Source organism: Falco cherrug, chromosome 3, assembly GCF_023634085.1.
Source record: "Falco cherrug isolate bFalChe1 chromosome 3, bFalChe1.pri, whole genome shotgun sequence".
Taxonomy (NCBI): Eukaryota; Metazoa; Chordata; class Aves; order Falconiformes; family Falconidae; genus Falco; species Falco cherrug.
In genome coordinates, this window is record NC_073699.1 from 18,074,519 (window position 1) to 18,098,601 (window position 24,083).

Consider the following 24,083-nt stretch of genomic DNA (forward strand, 5'->3'; position numbering starts at 1 on the left):
ACTTTCCTGCTGGGAATTCAGTCCAGATGGAGAATTCTGGATCTGATTTCCTCTCAAGATTATAGTTTTAGGATCTCTCTGCCTTCTGGGTTGCACAGTGATACGTGGATGTGACAGAGACGTTCCTTGCCTCTAGTATAAAACACACACTCCACTTTCAGCTAATGGCCTGGGTTAAACAGACATGCTGCCTGCTGCTGGCTTCTGCTAGCAACTTCAGTGCCTCACAAACGGTGCCGAGAGACCACCACAGGTGCCAAGGTGCTCCTTTTCCTTCAGAAGAACGACTTGTCCTTTTCCAACCCTACTGACAAATCCTGATATTTGCAGCAAACTAAAACAGTCAATCACGGATGGAAAAATCAAAGTGGCAGTGGACAAAAAGAAGCCTTCTGGAGGGCAGAGGATAAAACCCTCTGGGGTCTGTTGACCACATCAGCCCTGGGCATCCCATCTCAAACCCGTCAGCAACAGAACACAGTGCATCTGCACACAGCCTACAGTTAATGAGGATACAAGAATCTTTCTTCAAAACATCTCATCGTGCAAAAGCCAAACCCAAGTTGTCAGCTGGCTGCTTAGCAATGGGCTGACAGTAGAAGGACAGTCCCATGCAAATCCAACCATGTACTAAAATGTCAGCGATATATTTTCTTGCTAACCCTATCTACCTAATATCTGATATGTAACCTGTCCTGCGAAGGTCAATACTTTTCTATTCAAACAGTGTAGGTAAATTTGTAAGCTTTCAGAGTCCTGAAGAAGTCTTTTGTTTCAAGAACATCATGTGGCAGGAAGTCCCACGTGTCAGATATTATGTTACGAAAACATCCTCCTCTCAGACCAATTATGGATCTGTCACCCTCAGTTTCATTCGTTCCTTTTGTCGTCAGACACAAGGAACAGTAACTAGCAAGGACACATAAGCTGTTGGAACATCCTACCCAGAAAACCTTCTTCCTCTCCAGGCTATCAGTTCAAAGAAACTTCAGGATTCCCCACCCAAGATATGCAGCTCTCCTTACTATGAGAAAGGAAGTTAGGCAGGACTCTTGCATGTGCCATAATTAAAGCTTCTCTGGTGGCTACATTCAAAGAAACATGGATATAACCATAAGCCAGAGAGAAGCTTGTATCATGACTGCCCTCTTTGTATCTCTTCTTTTGTTAATGGAGGATCTCTCAAGCCAGCTTCTCCTGCCAGCACTGAAAGGAGAGCACAAAAATACTCCCTCTTTTCCTCTATCGCAGCTACACTCGCTTGACAGGCACTCAGCCCAAGGATGCTGCTTGCCTTCCAAGGTGAAAGCTCTGAAAAAATTGATGCTGATGTATCTTGTAAACTCCCAGGTTTTACTATCATCATGGGATTCAAGTATCTGGAGATTTGACTTATGAGAGATGGCAGCATTAGCAGCTCAAAAGTTCATTCATCCTCAAGAGCATATATATCAGCTGAAATGAGTTTCAAAGGACCATTCACTTGAACTGATTTACAGATACACCAGCAGACACAGAGACACTTCTTTCAATGACATAATTTTAATAGGCCAGGAGCATTTTTGCTACTGCAGCCAAGATCAGGATATTTTTATTTTGTTTGTCAGAAGGGAAGCTTTGCTTTGCATGCATTTAGCCTCAGGAACAGAGTTTCCTGACAGGATTGCCAAGAGCACATAATTTTTGCAACAGAGGCAACGCTAGGAGAATGATGTGCTTCACTAATCTTGACTGGCGTTCTTAAATGCTTTTGCAGCCATCACACAGAAGACCTGAGCCAAACTGTCTGGTGCAGGTGTGCCGAGCAGCTGCAGGAGCCCAGCGCTGCCCTTCTCTGTCCCGGGACAGAGGGCATCTGTGCTGGGCTGCCCATACCTGCCAGCACTGGGGCAGACGAGCCCAGCTCCACCTTCAGGAAGACAAAGGTGCCAGCAAAGCTGCATGCACTACCATCACAGGGGACACTTTGGAAGAGAGTCTGGAGAAGGTGAAAAAATGCTTTATTTTGGTATAACCTTTTTTTCTGCAGCCCCAGGTATCACAAACCACAAGCAGACCATGGAAGTGCTGCCCAGGTGGCCAACAGCGCAGTACATCAGCTCACCAGTAAATCTCACTCCTAAAGCAGCAGTGTGAGCAATGCCCATGCAGAGCAAGGTTGACAGTGACGTGATGGGAGAGAGTTCGTTGAGGGAAAGGGTAAATTGCGTAATATTTCCCACCCCTTCAGCAAAGCCAGCACTTGATGGGGAAAAATGAGGTGGCACGTTTTTATTTTTCTTATGTGACATTTTTACCCTCCATTAGAAAGGGGAACTTTTCAGCCCCAGCATTTTCACCTCCAGACTTAGTCTCTGGAACAAACTTTCAGCTGCTGACTCAGACCAAATGCACAGTGCTTTCAGAAGGAGCTTTGCCCAAGCTATGACTACAGGATTTGGTCACCGCTCCATATGAAATCATTTTAATTCACAAGATGCCCTCTCCCCTGTTCATGGAAGAGGTTGCCAAAGCCCATGTTATTCTGATGCTTCCTCAGTGCTCTTTCTTTAAGTCTATCCAATTTTCTCTCTATCTCAAGTGGAGGGGAGGAGAGAACTGTGAATATCTGAGCTAATTCCTCATTTTAATTTCTCAGACGTAGAGAAGGGGGCTTAAATCTAGGAAACTCTAAACACAGTTTGGTAGGGAATATTTTTGCAGGCTTCTTCTGTAAAGTTAAGCATTTTGCTTAAAATTAATAGTGACTATGGATCAAATCATTGGCCCTGTGAAGGATCTCATACTCCGCTGTCACGTTAAACTCATGTTAAGCGAAATGCATTCATGCCATAAATATTCTAATAGCAGACAGACACATAGTCAAGCTCGTTCCCAGATGCACTGGGCTCAGCCTGACCCAGCTGATCACAGAAATGTTTCACCCTGGAGAAGGGGGGGGGAGGCGGTTAAGATGAAAGAATAATTTTTACTCCAGTTTGCCTCAGATGTTTCGGTACTGGGGTTGTTGTGCAGCAAGACATAGTCGGGTACTTGGATGGCAGACAGCCACGGCCCTCATCAGTAGCACTGAGGTGAAAATTATCGTGCTATAATTCAAGCCCTGTCATGCCTCATTGCTTAATTATACCGTTCTGATTACAACGGAATCATTTTTCTATAGTATGTCCCAAGCTGACATCACTTTGATTAACAACTCATTTATCTGATTACATAGTAACTCAATAACATTTTGAATTGGAAGAAACCCAGGAAGCCCTTTCATGCCCATTCAGCTTCCGAGCTAGCGTGCATATAAGTACCCTGTAATTTCATCTTCTTTATTTATAGCACGAACAATGCTTTAATGACCTGGAGAATGGAACAAGCAGTAAGGTACAGAGATTTGAAGATAATAAAAAAACCTAAGAGCCGTGAGAAAAAGAGATAGACCCTACAGAGACCTGTAGCAGTCCTACAGCTGGTGCCATCTTTAAGCTTATGTTCCTAATCATTTATTACAGAAGGGCTCAGAGGCCCCAGCTATGTCATAGCCCTATTATGTTCAGCTCTGAGCAGGCCTCTAATTGAGGAGAGTCTGTTTCAAAGAACTCACGGTCTTAGGCTTTGATTCAGCAAAGAACTGAGGCATTAAGTCTCTGACTTTAGACTTCATTATCATACCTCCTCTTGCAACACTGACTCTTTGTTTTATGACTCCCAATGTTTCCCATAATATGGTGTAGTTCACATCTTCAAAGTGCTATAAAATATAAGTAAATTAAGCTTTAAAACTACTCCAGTGAGATCAGCAGACAGTTGTTTCAGAGGCAGAAACTTGAGTCATAGAAGTATGAAGTGACTTACCCAAGGCTCCATGGTAAATCATTGATAGTAAGTCAAACAGAGAAATGCTAGTTCCTAAATCTCTGTTAGCCCACCACACCTTGCTATTTATTCTTGATTCACCCATTTGCTTTAGGTAACTTCCTACGTTTGCTGTGGGAATAGGAAGCAAAGAAGACCACTGCTAATGACCATATGACCCTAACCATGATGGGGTCTGTGGGAGAGAACTATGAGGCATAGCAATTGCATTTCAGCATAAGGGCTGCCCATGAGAAAGGGCTGATTAAGTGAAATCAGTGTTGCACAGAAGTGCACTCATTCCATCAAAATCCCCAGTGGGAATCAATGTGACTGACATAGTCATTGCTGTGTTCATTCCTGCTACTCGACTCGAGCAGCACTCCAGGAACAGGTATGCCCATAACAGTGGCTAGCATCTACCTGGAGTTCTGAAAGGTTTCCATTGCCCCATCTCTCCAGAAACCACCTTCCAAAGCCAAGTCATTGGCACCAGGACTGTTTAAACCATTAGATATCTTATATTCCAAAACTGTTTTTTAAATAAGATCTATGACAACTTTTTTTTTTTTTTCCCCTGTGGCAAAGCTGATTTTTCATTCCAGCTTGTTTAGAACAGTTTTGATAACAAAATCATGCTTTTCTACATTCCTCTCAACAGTTTTAGCTGATTAAAATAGCGCTCCAGCTTGTAACATCCTCAGGAAAGGGATATGTCTGCTGCATATGTGAGGTGATGTTAACAGCTGCCTCGTATATTGGCCATTGTCACTTCATGACTATTACATCTCTGACCCCTTAAATAACAGCTCTATTGAATTTCCAAGGCATTTCCAAAGCCAGCTTAATGTACGCATTCTGGTCTACTCTACAAGTAAATGGGGTGGACATATTTCGTTAGTTAATATCTGCAGGCTGCTCTGAGTTTCCAAGATATAGCTATATTCACTACATCTCAAATCAAGACCCTTATAATGTCACATGCTGCACAAATGCATACGAAATAAGCCATTTGCTGCCAAAGCTCACAACCTGTGTGACAGATCCAATGCAGCAGGTATGACTATCATGACAAAAATTACCTTGGGAGTTCTCCGGTTGTTTCCCGGTCCAACATCTGTTTATTGACCTCCCTGCAGTCATTCTATGAAAACTTCCCATTTCTCTTCTTGACTACATGGGCATGGTATGCAGGCTTTTGCAAGAGAAAGATAAAGTTCATCATGTGGATACTCCACTTGTCTGGAAATATTTTCCTAAGTGCCCATGGAAATGAAATTCTGTGTATACATCTGTGGCAGACTGCAGCTGAACTGAACACAAAATGGCAGCTGCATGAAGCCTACAGCATCCTCTAATAAATTTAGAGGGGCAGCAGAAGGAAAATCATCAGCATTTTACCATCAGCACTTTGAGAGTGCATGATGAAATGCAAAACCCAGGACTTGATTAATTTTATTAACAAACATCACAAAGAATCCACAAGAACAATTTCTAACCTGCTTCAAAAACACCAAGAATGGATCCCCACCATACAGCCCATTGCAGTAACAGTTACTTAGCTGTCTCCACCACACAAAGCCATCTGGCTTTGGTTTCTATCCACAGCCCAGCATTTGTCATCTGAAAAGCTGGCAAATGTCTCAGGCCAAGACTGATCCAGCTCTGAGCGACTCTGGACAGACTGGGAGCATAGAGTGAGAACCATCATTACAGAGTTCCGGATCCACAGGTCATGAGACAAATCCAAACCAGTCACTCATGAACATCCCTCCCTCCCCAAATCTGAGCAAATTTGCAGTATGCTGAAGGGCTGAAGCCACTGCATTTGCTCTAGACATGCTCTGCTTTCTAATGGGGAATAAAAGACAAATCGCAGCAAAAACATGATTGTGAAAACTGATTGCAGGACCCATCCTGCTTCACTCCTAGCCCAAGGCACCGATGCTAGGGGAAGACAGCTATAAACAACTGCACATAATTATTCCATTATTACAGTACATGCCTACTGCGTGGGTGGGAATTCTTGTCTTCTATCTCTAGCATGTTTCCCTGCATAGCTTCCTCCACCCCCCATCATCTGTTCAATTAAGTAACACAACCAAAGGACATTACCTCAGTGTATTAACAGGGGATACCAAAGCAATAGCAGACAATGTTTGAGGAACTTTTAGGCAGGTGTGTATTCATCTGATTAAAAATAATAATAATAATAACAACACTCCCACAACCTTTGGGTTCTTTACTGCTTTTCTTCGCCTTTCCAGCTTTACCAGGTGTAAGTTATTTGCATTTTATTATTATTTTTTAAAGAGTAATAATTAGAGAGGGTGTGAACCTAGAAGCACACTGCATCTGGCTACAACCTCTGCCAAACTTCAAGTCTTCCTTGCATTCCAGGGTGAGGATCAGGGAATTAAGGGCTCTTGTAATGTGGTGCTGTAGAAATACGTATTTCTCAACCAGGGCCTGACTCCTTACTCACTCAAATGGATGTAAATCAGGAGTAACTGCATCAAATCAGCTGAATGCTAGAGTTAGGACTGCAAGGAATAGAAGATTTCTTGCTTTGTTTTTCCAAAAAAAAAAGGAGAGGGAAATAGAATGAGAGCTTTCTTGTGGACAGATTGCATTTGCATATTTATTCCCACAAGTATAGAGTTTTGTTTGTGTGGTTAATGAAAAGGTGTATTAATTGGACAAGAAGCTATGTATGAAATGGTGACCAGCAATCTCCCCAGAATATCCTAGTGCTTCCATCAGCTGAAGGGCTTGGGTAATGGAACATGAGTTTGATAGGTCTTACTCTTTCAGTTGAAAAACTGGCTGGACTAGCTCTTTGCAGGAAAAATGTTTCCAGCACCTCCATGACCCCAGCCTCAGTGGGCCAGGCTAGAGCAGATGTTTCAGTGTTGTCTCTCAAGAGTACCACTACTTGATACTGTAAATCTCAATTAGTGAATAGTCCGAAATCATACCTAGATCAGCAGTTCCTGTATGTTTTGTTGCAGAGGCTGTGTTTTAATTCTTCCATTTTGACTAACATCACACCTACTGGGACAGGTACTTCATCCCACAGGGACAGCCCACAGTACATTTGCTAACCTGTGATGTATCTAAGGGGTCTGACACTTCTTCTGTATTTATTGACCCATTAGACACCCTGTCTAGTTTTCAAGCTCTTGAATTCACACTCAGCTTTCAGCTACTAGAGGACCACAGACTGATGTTATCCTGCAATAGCAGGGATGGGAGGCAACACCCTGGCTGAAATACTACTCCATTTTTCAGAACTGTTCACTTGTAAGGCAGGTGGGCCATTAATTTCTCCAAAGATTGCATTCTTCTACCAGTTTCCTTCCTATTGCACCCTACATTTAATACCTTCTTATGGAGTAAAGGTTCATTTCTCCAGCTCCAATTCACTCCACATGGACTGTCCAGCCTTCTGTTGCTATGGACAAGGTGCTACTGTTTACAGCTGTGCACCACAGAGATAGGATATCATGTTGTCACAAATAAAGGATAGTCCGTCCTTTCTGCATCGCCATAAAGGCTTGTGCAAGGTAGAGGACAATGGGAAGAAAATTGTCTGTTCCCTTGGAGGACAACAGTGCACAGTATACTTCTATACACATAAGTCAGCTTTCTTACCCAAAAAGGAAGAAAACAGGGCTCAGGCTTTTTCCCGATCCCTCAAAAACTTTGCAGTCAGAAGATTTTGCCCATAGATACACTATACTTCTGAAGTAAACAAAAAGTTCAGAGTGCTTATCACTTATCCACTCCAGCATATTTCTGTCTTGTGAAAAGAAATAGATCTCAGTACAGAGGAGACAGTTGTCCTGCCACGTGTAGAACTACTTTTCTCCATTAAAAGAGCATCATGTTATAATTAGTCCATCAGGCTTTGAAATACAGTTTTAGCCTTTAGCTAATGTTGTAGAAAAAAATTCTACAGCCTTTGAAACTTTAGTGAAGGGAATTATTTATGCTCAGATTGGGACATTAACATTCTGTCCTTCAGAGTTTGCTAGTATCAGATCAGACTTATTATTTGCAAAGTGAACTAAAATAGTGGCAAGACTGGACAAGGAGGGTGTGACTCAAAAAAGGCCTACTTTCAGCAGGGCTTCAGAAGGTATCTTATTATCACTGAGATCTGCAAAAAGCCTGCTCAGCTGACATCTAGAGCTGCAGGCAACCAAGTTCATGCCAGAAGCAACCTCTTGCTTCTGACACTATCAAACTTTTTGATAGCATCTTAACTAATGCCCAAATCCTGTCTGGGCAGGATTGAACCTAGATATTCTCCCACTTGTCTCCAAGATCCCAAACCAATATGTATATTCTAGGTATACTCTCTACATGGGCACAATTTTATGGCTGGTCCTTGTATAGAAGACGACTGGTGAGAAGTCAATTTTATGTTTATCACCACCTCATTTTAATTCATACCTAGGTGACTGCCCTTAGAATGACGGATATCTAGATTTATTCCCTTTTCCAACAACTCAAGAGGTGGAAGAACTAGAAAACAGTTGTCTTTTCTCCCAAATGAAAGACCTAGCTCTGAATACCCTGGTACCAGTGAAAAGACTTGTCCCTCTCCTTAGTGGGAAAGGGTCGTGCTGGCAAGGTCTAACAGCGGAAGAGATTTTTATCACATGCAATCTGTATTGGGACTGTTCTGGAGGAAGGCACCCCATTTAAGAGGCCCTACTGTTGAGTTTTCCTACCTGGCAAACGAGAGCTAAATCCTGTGCTAGAGGTTTGCTGCTGCCCCAGCTTTGCACAGGAAGGAAGTCTTGAGTGCCTAACCCGGGGCTGGCGAGGCCACGAGACAGCAGGGTGCCTGAAAGTTAGGTGATATGGTGTCTGTGATCACATAAGGAGTTAGCCCAAAGTGCCTCAGAGGTATTTCACAGAGAAATGAAACATTCTCTGACCATTGCAACACTTGCCATCAGAAACTGCAGAGTCAGCTGATTCTGCGAGAAACTTGCTGGTGAGCACAAGCATTGGCATCTTGTGCTTTCTACTTACACATGCTTTGAAACCGTAACATCCTCAGCACTAGGCTGAAAATGTTGTAAGTGCTTTCTTTTTCCCTTTTCCACTGCTGTTGATGAAAGTACTTTGCTTGTTAGAGAAAACACTCTCTCAAGAACCTCTATTGGTAAAGTCAATGAAGCAGGTAAGTGTTCTTTTCTCCATTTGAAAGCCTCTTTCAAACTCCTTTCCAGCCCACCAGCTGACAGGAGAAGCTGAGAACAGCCTGATCCAGTATGCTAAGAACTTGGTTCTGGTCCTGGCTCTGACACAGACTTACTGCCTGACCTTGATCTGCATGGGAATTCATTTCCCTCCACCAGTTCTGCCATGCCTTGCTTTGGTTAGACTGAATTCTTCTAGAGAAAGACTTCTTCTCATTAGCATCAACTCTTACCTAGCTAAAAGAAGCCTGATATAAACTGGGGAGTTTTATGCTTACATGATGCAACTGCCCACCCAGAAGAATTTAAAGGAGTCAGGTACTAATGATACGCTAAAACATGATCCTCGGGCTGAAACATCTTTCAGCTTTGGAGCAATATCAAAAGGCTAGAAATCATTTCTACCATTTCATTTGTGTGTCTTGATTTTCCAGTTCTGATATGAATGCAGCCACAGCAATAGCTGGATTTCAAGGAGGTCTGTATACTGTCAAGACAGATGATTTTGTGAAGCCCTCATCATTCCATTTACAAGAGATGCCCAGAAAACAAAGAAGTTAACAAGCATCTTTTAACACTCAGCAGCCCGCAAGAGAGGCTTTGTGGGTGTATGGTAAGTCTGCACTGTCTCAACCTTGAATACACTTTCTGTTAGAAGTGAATTGCACAAGCTCAGATTTCCTCAGAAAACAGCAGTTTGTTACTGTGGGCTGCAATAAGTTACTACAGCTCTGAGAAATTTTCCAGATAAGCAAAATCCTCAGAATGTAATACAGCATCTTCATTTTCAGCAAATGTGACAGTGCTGACCCTGCTACATCTGTGAGTCAGGTTTGCATGACAAGCAGCTAGTCCCAGTGGGTGGGATTCCTCCACCTTCACTTCATTCTCCAAAAGTTAAATGCCAAAGTCTGTTCTAATCACCTCAGGCTCATCATATGGGGAGTCAGAAGCAATTTCACCCCAATTTCTTTTTCCCGTTGACTTAATGCAAAAGATTCAACATTGACTAGGTCAGCCTTAGATGTCTTCCCTGTGACACACATTCACGTACTCTGCGTCACACACCCAATGATGGCTTAGTCACACACACTAGAGACTAAACCTTGAAGCTAGAATCAAGGCCATCACAACTCTTTTCCCATTCCGGTGCTTGTGTTCATGCTGCTCAACTCAAGTGCTTTCACACAGGCTTATCAGTCTGAATAAACTGAAGCGCAGATCATCACACCTGCCTTTGTACTGTGTGGCTGATACTTTCAAGAGTTAAATTGGAATGGGATATTCAGATTACTAATGGACAAAGATTTTAAATTATAACGTAATCCTGAAGCATCCACACAAAAAAAACCCAACACAGTTTGACTCCTGGAGTAGCTACACCGCAATGCAATGAGCACAAGTGGAGAAAAAGAACTAAACTTTAGGCAGAACCTAGATCTTCATGACCCATGAACAGGGATGTGACAAGGCAGATAACCAAACACAAGGTGAATCTAAAGATTCTGCATTGAACATGTTTTTCAAAACTGATGGAGGTCTTTTTGTTACAAGACCCGCAACACATTTTGCGAATAAAATACCTACTTCTTCTTTTACTGGTAAGTCCTGATTTTTAAGCACACAGCAGAAGATTGGAAACATGCTGTGAACTTCAAGCATTCAAAAAATATATCCCAGAAAATCCTAGGATATGCATCTGTTTGTGATCATTGTTTGTACTGACAAAATTTGGACTGGCATCTAAATCCAGGTACATGTTAAAGTCTTTGTTATGTCAGATTTCTGAGATGTGTGCCGGGTATGCTACATGAGATAACAAAAATCATCAAAGGGACACTAATTTTGCAACCAGGAGGAATAAATCTCACAATCCTGTAGGATTTTTTTTCCTCTAGTCAGCACAGTGGACTCTTCTTTCAGTTTCATGGCAAGGGTTCTGATTCAAGTAGATGTCTTACAAAATTGCAGGGACCCAAAATTCTAATAATATGAAAGTAATTTTGGAACTATCATATGAGACACACAGCAGCAGCACTTAGAAGCAATAGTAGATCAACAAACAAGGTTGGTGCTCAGCTGAGTATGGGCGTGCAAATACACAGAAAAGGACATGTGTTTTTGAAGGATTAATTAAGTGGCATGATTTGCCTACAACTGTAGAAAATAATATAATTCACCAAGTCTCTGTCCTTCCCCCCAAAAGTAACCTTCTCATCAATTATTGACTGAAGAAATCTTGTTTGTAGACTTCTGATACAACTGAACTTTCTAGATCCCTTTCACTTGCTTCTCACAACCGTTTCCCAGCATGCTCACTTCTGGTTTCAGTTAAGGCAAAGTCCAAAGATCACCAGTCTTTTGAGTTGACTGGTTTTTCATGAGCTTTACAATAGGGGTAGGACGTGGACAGCTGGGCACAGAGGCCACAGGAAGTAAAAAGGCAGGAAGAGTTTACATGAAGGACTTTTAGCCTTGAAACCGAAAAAGTATCCTATTAATAAAACATGGTGAAACTGAGCATTGCCTGTATGCACTGCGGAGAGAAACATCAGACAAGAACTACCTCCTGGTTTTTAATTTTACCATCAAGAAAATCAGTCCTGTTGACTGTAGACATTAAGGAACTGAAAAACTAGTGTGTATTGGTGAGCTCAGCTGTGTTTGCTTACACAAAGGAGAATAATTCCTTCAGCTCAAAGAATTACTAAGGTAAATGGTATGGCCCATTTCAGGTAACTAGATGAGATCATCTGTCTGTCCCTTCTGACCCTAAAAATTACAAAACATTCCCTACCTTCTAGATACAACCATTAGGATCAGTGTCTCTGAAAGTCAAGCCACTTAGCACATTTGAAAATTCAGGCAGCTGCTCTGAAAATAGTGTCCTTAGATTCTTTAGGCCAAATATCACTTTCATTGTACCACCGAATGTGTAGTGAGAGAATCTATCCCTGGCATTCCTACCTCGCTCTTCACCTTCTACTAATGTCAAAACATTGCAGGTTATACAACAGTTTCCTGCTTTATAGTCTTCTAAACTGTGTGAAATGTCCAGACCGCTGCAAAGTCTGCTATTGGTTATTCATGTCTATTGGAAGATCACTTAGAACATTTTTCAATATTGTTTTCCTTCACTGAATCTGAAGTTCCAATGAGTTTTAAATGGGGCAAGGAGTAGGGGTGAGAGGGTGGGATGGGTAGGATGTGCTGGGTTTGGGTGGGATAGAGTTAATTTTCTTCATAGCAGCTGGTATGGGGGACTATGTCTCAGATTTGTGCTGGAAACAGTGTTGATCACAGGGATGTTTTGGGTACTGCTGAGCAGCACTTACACAGCGCCAAGGGCTTTTCTGCTTCTCACACCACTCCACCACTGACCAGGCTGGGGGGGGGCACAAGAAGCTGGGAGGGGACACAGCCAGGACAGCTGACCCCAACTGACCAAAGGGATATTCCAGACCATAGGACATCATGCTCAGCATATAAAGCTGGGGGAAGGAGAAGGAAGGGAGTGACATTGAGCGATGATGTTTGTCTTCCCAACTAACCATTACACATGGCGGAGCCCTGCTTTCCTGAGGGTGGCTGAACACTTGCCTGTCAGTGGGAAGTATTGAATGAATTCCTTGTTTTGCTTTGCCTGTGGCACGGCTTTTGCTTTACCTGTTAAACTGTCTGTATACTCTGCCCACAAGTTTTCTCACTTTGACTCTTCTGATTCTCTCCCCCATCCCAGCAGAGGAGAGTGAGCGAGCAGCTGTGTAGGGCTTAGTTGTCAGCTAGGGTTAAACGACGACAGGGGAAGAAGCACCAGAAACTGCCCAAGACTTGACTCTGTTATGTGTGCTGGCATTGACCCTGCAAGGCACTCAAGCGCACGCTTAACTCAGTGCACAGGTATGTCTTCATTGACTTTGCTAGGACAGGTATGCCAGGTATGCAACATCTTACAGGGGAAAGCTCTTCACACAGCAGTTCTCAAACACTTCCCTGTGTTTCTGACAGGGAAAACTCCGTTTCTGACATTCTCATGACTCTAAATATTAATTCAAACAGTTTAGTATCTGTTGAGTCAGGACGCCACTTGTAACCTGCTCGGGGCATGACCTCTAGTCCCAGAAGAACTGTCCCGGAGCCCTGCAAGCACACAGTGAGTTTCTGTGGTGATTATATGTCAGTATGTGACCACTACACAAGCAATGAAAACCTACCCTCTCTCATTACTGAGGCTGGTTTGGGCACTAGTCCAGTTCTGCCAAGTCCTTTATCTTCCCATGTAGTTAGTAATCAGCTTGTTTCTACCTCACCCATATTTACTCTGGTAGGTGAGCATCATCTCAATAAGGTGAGCAGCTCATTTTGTATTCCTTTTCCTAATTGGAGCCTTTAGGCATCAGATCATGTTTGTGCAAGAATCTGTAGAACACCTAAAAGAATTCAAGTTCTATGATTCCGGTAGGAGAAAGCCTGAATATTGCCTGCTACACCTAAGATTGCTGTGACCCAATATTACAGATGAGTTTTGGGTACCATTTTAGATCACTGGGAAAGGGCATTCCCATATATCTGAAGTATCCAGTATAGCTCCAGTTTCAGCCTATGGATCTAAGCACAATATAACACATCAATTAAGCAAAGGCACCAATAATCAGACATCCCATACTAAGAGGCTAATAGCAGGAAATTAGCACAAAGTAAAATATCATCTTAAATGACCATATATCTGTCAGACAGTAACAGAGGAGGACTGCCAGAACCAATAAAATGCACTCTGTTGTAGTAAAGATGCTCAAAAATTATATATTTATCCACAAAGGACATTTTTACTCTGAATTCATGAAACCAGCAGTTAGGAAAAGAAATCTTAATGCTTTCAAACACATACCATCTCCTATTTTTACCCTCATTTTCCCTGTAAACAAGTATTTCCTTAAAAAAACCAACACTGTGGGATTCATCAGCCTAAGTGCCTACAAGCTGTGCAGTCCTCGAGGCTTCATCCATGCTCTGTGGTGAGACAGACTCCTCAAACGCAACTCAATCCCATGCTAAGCAAAGTGGGTTTTGTCACCTGATACTTTTTGCTTCCCCTTTAATTGAGCGTTGCCTTGTTCTTTTATAGCTCAAGAGGGTAAACACCAACACCCCCCCGACTTTCTCTATTCCATTCATTAATTTGTATAGCTCTTAGTCATCTGCTCTCTAACAAAGTATTCCTATTCTTTTCAGTTTCTTCCTGAGGGAAGTCTGTCCGTGCTTAATTATTTTTGTTGCCTGTTCTCAACCCCCCCTGTGTTTCTGCTGTGTCCTTTGTCAGGGCAAACTGCAGTTGGTAGTCCTGATTGTAGGGCTGACAATTCACACTGACAATTCACACTATGCTGGCTAGTTGTGCAAGACATTCAAGTTAGGGGAAGAGAAACTCCACATATCTTGTGTAACTAACCAAAACCATGTAAATTACTACTGAATATGCAACCAGGGCTGCTCTGCTTCCTGCAGGGGAGGAAAAAAAAAAGGGATGGGAACTTTTTGGTAGGCTTTGTGTGCATCCTGCTTCGAAGCCAAGGAGAGTTGAGCCTGTGGGAAGAAGCAAGGGTCCCCATAGGAAATTTAAACACAGCCTGAGATAGGGTGTCTTAGACTCTAGGCACCCCCTGCTTGTCATGTTTCAGTGTCATGGCTGTCACCTCACAGTCTCCATGATTTAAACCTCCCACTGCATTCTTTCCATCCCCACATCTCCCTGAGTCCCAGCCTTGACACTAGAGCAGCCCCCACCACTCTCAGCAACCAGCCCCAGAAAAGCCCTGCTTTATTATTCTGCCAGTCACCCCTCTCTCCTTGCACATCCTCTCTCAGCCCAACCCAATGACTTAGGCATCCTATCCCTGAACCTCTCTCTCCTCCTTCCTCTGATCTGCCCCTGTCCAGAGACACTGGGGGTCTCAGGTGGGTTCCACGTCCATGGGAGGAGGTTGCTGCCCCTCTAACAGACTATGCACTGGGGAGGGCAGTAATTGGGGCTGACAGGACTGTTGCCAAAACCAAGCAGGACCCTGTCCTGTTCTCCCACATAAACAATTTTCAGTCCTTGCTCTGAAGGACACAATTATGACATCAACCACACTTCTAAAAAAATCTCCCTCAATGACACCTGAAGAGATGAAAAGGACAGGAGCTGTCGAAGCTCCAATAACAAGCAGGAGCTGTTGAAGCCCTCAAAACTGGGCTTTGTTCCTCTTTTCCCCCCCTTTTTTTCTAAAAGCAGCTGTGAGTTATTGTCTGACTGGATGGCAAATGCAATGCTCTGTCCTGCTGTTGAGACCAAACACAGGCAGAAAGCACAAGCTGTTCACAAAAGATCGTCAGTCCGTGAGTGACTTGTGGGGAAAAAATGTGAGTGATTTTCAGCAGCAAGGCAGTCTTGGGTGTTGATTATTGGCACTCGCAATGAGACAGTCACAGGAGGGGGAGGCTTTCCTGTGAACCAGTAACAGGCTGGTATGTCCCGCATAAGCTGGTTAAATAACACAGTATTGACTCTGCCCCTTGGCTGGGCATCTTAGGTAAGAGTGAATTGTGAAATCCCCAACCCAATATTACCCTCTGACATTTGCTTTTGAAGAAGTTACCACAGAAACCTCAAAAGCAGGTTTCAGCAAAACACATGTAGGGCTTTGGTCCTGCACCAGCCCTGTGCAAGAAAGCGTATTTCATCCCTCCCAAGGCCCCAGCCCTCCACAGGGGTCCTTGTCCCAGAGGCAGAACTGCCTCCTCCCCATGGAAATCCCCATGGGATTCAAAGACACCATAGACCCTTGCAGGGTCTCGTGAGGTGAGGTAGAAAGTTTGTGTGAGAAAAGATTTGCTTAAATGTATGTAGGAACCGCCATGCATGTTTACAAACCCCAACCCAGATCTGGGTATCTGGCTGATGAATAGGGATGGCAGAAGATGGCTGTAGGGGTTCCCATCTTCGCCTCCAAGCCCTGCCCTTGCTTCGAGACAGCTCAGCTGCTGGTGTGGACGTAATTGAACTACTGCAAATTACATCTTGGTGTATTAAGGAGAGCCAAAGCCAGTGCCAGTTTTTCTGTTAATATTACTGGTCTGCAAACCATGCTGGCTCAACAGCTGCCTCCCAAACAGCTGAGCCACCTTCACAGTGCAAATGAAAACTTCCGAGAGAGAGGTGGGGCAGACAGCCGGCGGCAGGAATCATTGCAGCCATCTCCGGGTAAGTCATCATTGCCCATGAATCAGAGGCCTCACAAAGTGGATCTGAGGCGGGATGTAAAATATTACACATAGCTCTAATAACTCTGGGTTTTTCTGAGCCTCATGATGTATGGCATTCCCCCATGGCACAGACTAAATCCATGACTGCATGCTTTCTAAGAAGCTTAGGAAGTGATTGTATAAAATTAGTATTAACTAGTTTCACTATTATTAAATGGAAAATTAAAGCTTTCAACACTAAGCTATTCAAGGTGGTTGCTACACGAATGCTCTGTAATGCCCTCATCAACAATAACCATCATTAAGGCTGCTCCTTAAAAGCTGGGGAAAAATGCATAATCTGTTGTATTATAATCCACTTTCCTAGAGCAGCCATGAATTTAAAAATCTATTAAGAATGGCATGTACAGGAAGCAATTTCCTGTAAGATCACGGAACGGCTCAGCCATAAATAGAAAAAACCCTATCAGTTAAGTTACAAAGGAAAATCAGACATATCCTGTCCTGGATTCATAACATCAATTTATCTGTTTGGCTGACTTTGCTTCACTCTCTGTATTATAGTTTGTGGTTCCAATGTACCAGGATAATTAAGGGAATCAAAAACCATGGAGGATGTTTCCTTTGCACCACATTTTGTCATCTTAAAAATCATGCATTTATTCTCCCCTTTTCTCTTATTTTTTGAGGTCCTCAGCATTTACAGACTTCAGATCCTTTGTCTTACCTTTAGTCAGGCAAGCGAACACAAACTCCCTCTCCCGGGCCTGTTAATATAAACGAAATGAAAAAGCTAATATCATTGCCAGCAGGGCAAAATGCTGCCACCGGAATAAAGAGTAGCAGCAGCTCCTGTGTCAGAGCCTTAAAGAATTGTCCACATGCAAGAGGAGAAAAAGAGGGTAAAAGTACCCTGGGGCTGCAATGAGGCAGCAAGCTGCCAGCCAGACCACAGTGCTTTATCTGAATAGAGCACAGTGGAGAGGGTCATCTTGCATCAGACCTGCAAGGTCAGTAAATAATTAGTTTCCCTATTTTTCAGATGAGAAAGTGGGGACCAAATTATTTAAGGCCTTCCAGTGTGTCAGTGGCAGTCACATTTATGGCCCTTCAGTGGGTCAGTCACTGTTTTTCTCACAGCCTCTGAGCTATACACACAGTTTTCTAGATTACTATATTCTACATACAGCAATCAAACTAAAATGACAAGGCTCAAGACATCAAGAACAAAGAACAGTGCAGATTTTCTGCTCTAATGGGTCCTTGATGGTTTTCTTTGCTAGTATCCACAAGAAAGGAACAGGGGGGAAAGGGAGGGAAGGGGAAGTCTAAAATATCCTCTAAGGTTCAGATTCTTGTAATTATTTGGGTGGGAAAAATTATTTTTGGACAGCCCCATGTTCACACGCTGAACATGGAGGCAATAAGTTCTCAAAGGCAAGGCAGTGAGCCAGGGACCCAGGTGAGATTTTAATGGGTGAAACTCTATGTTCAGCAGAAATGAACTGAATGTGAGATGTTTAAAATGAGACATTTATGCCTGATTTCATGTCAGAAAGGCACACCTGCGTGCTCCCAGGATTGTTAGTCAGGAGTTGTTCCTGGAGTGAAGCTCCAAAGCTAGCCTTTTCTCATTAAAACAAAAAAAGAAACAGCAACAACGATGACAAAAGAATTAAAGAAAGCCACCTAATCATACAGTTATAGTTCTTGGATTCAGATTTCTGAGATTTTTGGGTCAAGAGGAATGGGATGGCCTTGCATTTAAAGCCCCCATGTGCCAGAGTAATGCTGCACCACTGTATGTACAACATTCACTAGACAACACCAGTAAGCTTTCTCCAAATGCATTTTATAGGAAGTCTGGTCCAAGCTGTCTTTCAAAGATGCTGTGTAGTCAAATATATCTCAGAGTGGCAAATTTGAGAATCCTGTGAAATGCACCATGAGCAGAGGCTGTGACACATCGCATACAAGAGCCCTTGGGCACTTCTGCATTGCCTCACCACCGCCCTTCCCTCTCCCCTCTGCTCGGTGCAAAGCATTTTCCCTGAATATCCTTGCCTAGATTTTGTCATCAGATCTCCTAGTACCAACTTACTGTTGCTGAAACAAGGTCTGTTCTTACATAAAAAGATCTTTAAATAAATCTCCTATGTGAGCACACAGGGTTCAGCAAGCAGGAAAAATCAGATTGTCAAGATCTCTTGCTGTTGTTTTCATTAAAATTAGCAGCAAATTTCCCATTAAACTTGAGGAGAACACTGCAGCCAGTGCTAAGCTACTTTAAAAGTCCTGTCTGTATTGACTAAAATCTACAGTCTTACTCCAAACAAAAATCAGTTCCATGCAAAGAGGCTCAAAAGAACTAGACTATGAAAAATCCATAAATTAGCTCATAGGCTAATCAGCTCTTCAAAGTAATTCTTATTTGTTTCCTTGGAAATGAAAAACAGCCAGAAGAAAAAGCCTCCAAACTCATGAAAGTGTTCTCTCTATGGCTACATGAGAAAGATCATGTAGCTTTAAGGATTTAAGCAAACTATGAATGTTCAGTAATAACCTCTTCAAAGTGTTCCCTCTATGCTAATGTCCTTGATTGCAATAGTTGGAGGAATAATAAAATTATACAGACTAAAATAAACCCATGCAAATGGTGCCTGTTGAAGCTAATTCTCTGCATGGAGGTCAAATCCAAGCCACTGTAAAACTGATAACCAGATACTGCTATGGTTTAAAATATACAGTTGATGCTTTTCTCTTGGTTTTCATAGATTTCTGTTTTTCCTGTTCAGATTGTAAAATGGAGAGGATTAGGCAATTTAGAGGACTGGAGCTTTAGTCTGCCAGATTTAATCTAGCGTAAAACCCTACTTTCCCAAGGACATACCTGGTAGCTGGTCAGTGGCCACTGTGAAATGTGCTGGTGGGAGCATTTTGGGGAAGTTTCCTGGGAGACCATTGTCTCAGAGGATTTGAAAAGGTCAGAGTATGATGGATTCTCCCACTACAGACATCACTGGGATTAATATACTCTGGTTTAGATCTATATTTCCCTTCATATTTCCGCATCTTACAGAACTGATATCATAACATCTAATCTCAGGCACACTAGCACAGAAGCTTTCTATTTCGGTTTGGATTTTCCTACATGTCAGGCAGAAACTGAGCCCATTTTAAAAAAGCAACCCACCTTCTGTCATGCTGCTAATTCGTTATTTTCTCAGATTCCCTGGTGGTTAAAGAACCTGGTGGTTATACTGGAGTATAAGCTTTTTCCACTCAAAAGGCAAACAAGAAAGTTTTACATAGATTTAATTTTTATTATTTTCAGCCCTGTCTTGTGTAAAAAAACCACCAGTCCTTATTCCTCCATCCCACCAAGTTTAAGATATTCCCAAATAAGCCTTCTTCTGTACAAGCTTTTGACATCCGTAACCAAACCTGACCGAAGATTTGGACTACCCTACCACTCTACCCCACATTATAATCAACACATTCTGAAATTGCTTCTTCAGCAAATATAGCATCCTACTTATCTCTTTTGTCAGAAAACAGAGAGCTTAACTGCCCACCTAGACAGTTCTGACTGCATCTTCCCAGAAAGTCACAGCAGTGAAATGTCCCAGCTTCTCTCTGGTGACTGTGGCTCCCAAGTATCCTTAGCATGAAAAGGCCAGACCCTGTAGCAGAAAGACCAATGTCACCTGCTCTCAAAAAGGTCATTTATTGCCCACATCACACAAGTGCTTTCACAGTGCATTTCCCAGATGAATTCTCTCTTTAGGACTTCTGATGACTTTTCTCAGTTAGCTTGGAGGTCCTCGTGGCTAATTAAGTAAAACTACAGTGTGACCTCCCACCCACAACTGGCTCTAGGAAAGTAAAATTAACCTCCTTAGTCACCTTTGAGATCTCTCAAGAGGCCTTTAGGCATGTGGAGTCACACATACTTTTCTGTTTGATGGGAAAACAGGAGCAAGACACCTGAAAGTCCTCTGTATGCTTACAAAGAAGAAAATCAGCAAGTCTAATCTGTGCATCAGGAATTTGGTCCACCCTCTTATTCCAGTCCCTCTTATTAAAAGGTTGGCTTGAGGAAGCCTGGCCATCGCCAGGGCACCTGCACTCTTACTTTGGCTTCCCTGAGAGTCCATCCTTCCTAGATGATCTCCAGCCCTGAGGCAGCTGTGTGCCAAGGTCTTCTCCAGAGGGGCAGCTGTCCATGGAGCCCACCACCGCCAGCCTTGCAGCCCACCCAGCCTGGGACTCCCTCTGCCACAGAGCCAGCTTTGCACTGCCACCATGTGTCAGGCCCTACTCCACACTCACATCCAGCCCAGGCAATTTGTCCACATCCTCCCCGAACAGGGAGATCTCATACAATACAGTGGCACAGGAACCTCAGCCTTCTTCCAGGCAGTGCCCTGGCCACTGCTTGTGGAGTGGGGCTCTCTCCCTGGCACGAGAGACACATACCCCATTCTTCAGGGACCATACACGTCAACAGGATGGAGAATGTCCAACCCTGAGACATCTTATAACCTGCTGACTGGGACAGCCACCTGGGAGATGTGGGTTCAGACCTCCTCGGTAGAGAAAGGGATGGAGGCCATGTGTCCCACATTCTGTCTGAGTATCTTAACCACAGGAATATCTGAACGCAGCTTTTAGGTGGAAGTTCTGATATGTGTGCTCTGGGATGCCTTTTGGCTCAGGCCCTAGGTGACAAATACAAGCAGGAGAGACTGTGGATCATGTAGGGGTGTAGGCCCTCCTCTACTCAAAGCAAAATTGAAGCAGAAACAAAGCAGACATGCCTAGAAGCAGAGATGTTAGGGACTGCCAGAGCTTTGTTGGTGAAAACCTATTGCGTGCTAGCTTGATGTACCTCCTAATTTGTAGTAGATTAGTTTGTTTAATGTCTGGGCTTGCTCTTCTCTACGGGTGAGACTCCAATGCTGAAGTCGTTCTGTGAATTCATCATGACTGTAATTAAGTGGCTGGTATACTAAGAGCCCAATACCAACATCTGGGAAAGTCACGTTCCAGTCCCTGCTCCAAATAATATTTTTTAATGTAAAACAGAAGCCCACCATCCAGAGGCATTCATAATGATTCACAAAGTCCCAACAGACATGGACTTGCATGCATAACCCAGTGCTCTATCACCAGCCAAAACCAGATCTGAGCCCTGGCCTCCCACATGCTGTAAGTGCTCCCCAAGCCTCTCATCCTCTCCAGAAATGAGGGGATTTGGTGTCATATGCTGTTTTCAGAGTCAGATTGGACCATCACAGCAAGACAGGTAGAAGTACACCTACCTTGTGAATATCATTAACGAAGAATCAAACCATGACCTGCTTTCTCCATCAAGTTATCCAGAGATGCAAATGTAGAAGTAATGAAGCAATGAAGACATTCCTGGCAGAAACGGCAGGGCCTAGAAATGAAAAATGAGAGAGATATTTTGAGGGTCTAAGTTAGCAATTAGACATTTAAGTCTTTCTTCAAGCCTATCTCCATCCTTCCAGATCATGAGGACCATAGGTGTACTACTTACAGCAGCTCAGAAACTTTCAGCACTGCCTATGTTTATGTAGAAGCAATATTGATATTGTTGTCTCCATACATCACCCTTGCAAGCAATGGAGCTGACTGCAAATGAGGTCATTAGAAACAAGTAAATAAACTATTATACCCATTACATGCATGGATATAAATGCATGTAGTCAGGCAGGACAATTAGTTCAAGGTATCATTATATTCTGTACTTTAGACACAAATGTTAAGTGCTGGATCCTGCCTGGAAAAGGTAACAAGAAGAAATGGAAAGTGGTTATTGGGTTGAGGGGTACTATTCCTTAACATATTATACAATTACCTTATTTCCTGGGGCATTATAATTAACACCACAGTCCTGCCCACACAGGTAAATACCTCCAGGACAGAGCTGAGGGCCATCGAGCAGCACGGTGAAAATAACTTGTGCTATACTCCCTGGGGGACTTAGGAGCATTTTTTTCATAAGCACTAGACTTTGACCTGTGTTTCCTGTAAAAATTCAGTGAATTTGGAGCAACAACATTGGGACCAGCAGAGTGTTCAGAAATGCTCAGCAACATATTCAGAGCTGCTAATGCACTTCTTTTCTTCTTAAAGTAACACAAGTGTAGGAGAGGAGGGGAATAGCAAAACCACAGTGTCTTCTCCATATGCCTTTTTGATCTCTCCTCAGCTCCTGCTCAGCCATGGCAAACAAGCTTTAGAGTTTCAATCCTAACAGTGGGGCAGACCAACAAGCGAGCATGTGACATCTGAGTGAAAAGGTTTTTGCACCATGGGATGGTAAGGAGCAGGGTGCGTTTTGAAAGCAAGCTCTTTGACACAGGGTCTTGCATTTCATCTTGCTGTCACGCTGTGTTACCACACCACATCACATGTGTGACATAACCAACAAACCCTGTTGTAACCTGTCTTAGGATGTGTCATGGGAAGGCGACCTGCTGCTTGATGCTTGTAAGGGCCCTTCAGGAAAAAGGCAAGCCTGCTACTTCCCCATACCCAGAAGTGTCCCAGAAGCTAAGCTGAACATAAAGAGCGGCTCTCTTCCTGCCCATCCATAATCAGCTCCAAGCAGTCATCACCTGTCCCCCAGAACATTTCAGAAATTCCAGAGTACATAGTGATATAAAGCAGCTGAAATGCAGCAATGTCCCAAGAAGAAAGAAGCTGCTTGTTGAAACCTACTATTTCACATTCAAGTAGGAGGAGGTATGGTAGAGCACACCACAGCAGAGTCCTGGCAGTGCACATCAATAAGGACAAATGAACTTTTCAGCACTGACTCAAGGCATTTCAATGTTGTCTTCCACTGAAGTTTGCTCCACTAACCTTCGTGCCTTGCTGTCTTAACAGTAGTGATACCAGTTGAGAAGTGATACTAAGAAACCACTCAGTATTTGAGAAATTTACACTTTTCTTTTTGCTGCATTCCCCAGGAATTACCATTTGCCTCACTTTGTGGATGTCCCCACAGATGACATTTAAGCAAGCACTGTTCTGATTTATCTTGTCCTCAGGGCATTTCTAACCTATGTGGACTATGTCTGTGGGTAATGAAATACATTGTCACACCACAAATTAAACACATTAAATTCAATGACTGTCTCTTGTGCTTTTTCTCACTTTGTGAACTTCTATCTATCTATCATTGTCCCTGACATCTTCAGTACCACAGGCTCACCTTAAATTCAGAGAAATTCTGTCCCACAGCTCAATAAGCAGCATTTTAGAAAGCCTTTTTTTTATATTCACTAAGTAGGTCATTCACCTCTTGGTGCCAGCTCAGCAAAATGGTGAGATGCTCCCTTGCACCTTGGCATGCAGATGGATTTCATCCAGTAAGAAAAAATTGTTTTCCCAGCAAACAGAATGTAACTGTGGGTCATGTAAGCAAAGAGTTTTTTCTCTTCTCAACATCCCCAAAGCATTTTTATGTCAACAAGACATATAAGGGAGAAAACATCACCCTGTGCAATGTGAAGCACAGACCCCCCTGGTGCCCACCTGTCCCACCAAAGGCATCATGGTGCATAGCTGGGAGCATCTGGTCTGTAACACATTCACTGCAGAAGAATGAAATATTCACCTGAAGTGTTTATAGTTTGGGGTGAAAAACTAGAGCAAGATACAGGGCAAATTCTCCCACCCAATCTGCATTGCAATGCACTGGGCTTCACCTCGTGAGGTTGTGTGTGTCCTCCAGTGTTTGCA

General features: G+C 43.1%; 2 long non-coding RNA genes across 2 annotated transcripts in view; one reads left to right on the forward strand and one right to left on the reverse strand.

The window, feature by feature from the left end:
- LOC114015961 (uncharacterized) overlaps nt 1–24,083 on the reverse strand; it is a 53,954-nt gene that overhangs the window by 19,295 nt on the left and 10,576 nt on the right. Inside the window, exon 2 of the long non-coding RNA XR_008731583.1 lies at nt 21,632–21,750. This is a non-coding gene — a long non-coding RNA (uncharacterized LOC114015961). The remainder of the gene's footprint in view (nt 1–21,631; nt 21,751–24,083) is intronic.
- LOC114015960 (uncharacterized) lies at nt 16,146–23,469 on the forward strand. The gene is made up of 3 exons (XR_003560164.2): nt 16,146–16,305; nt 22,546–22,655; nt 22,790–23,469. It is a non-coding gene; the product is annotated as an uncharacterized LOC114015960 (long non-coding RNA).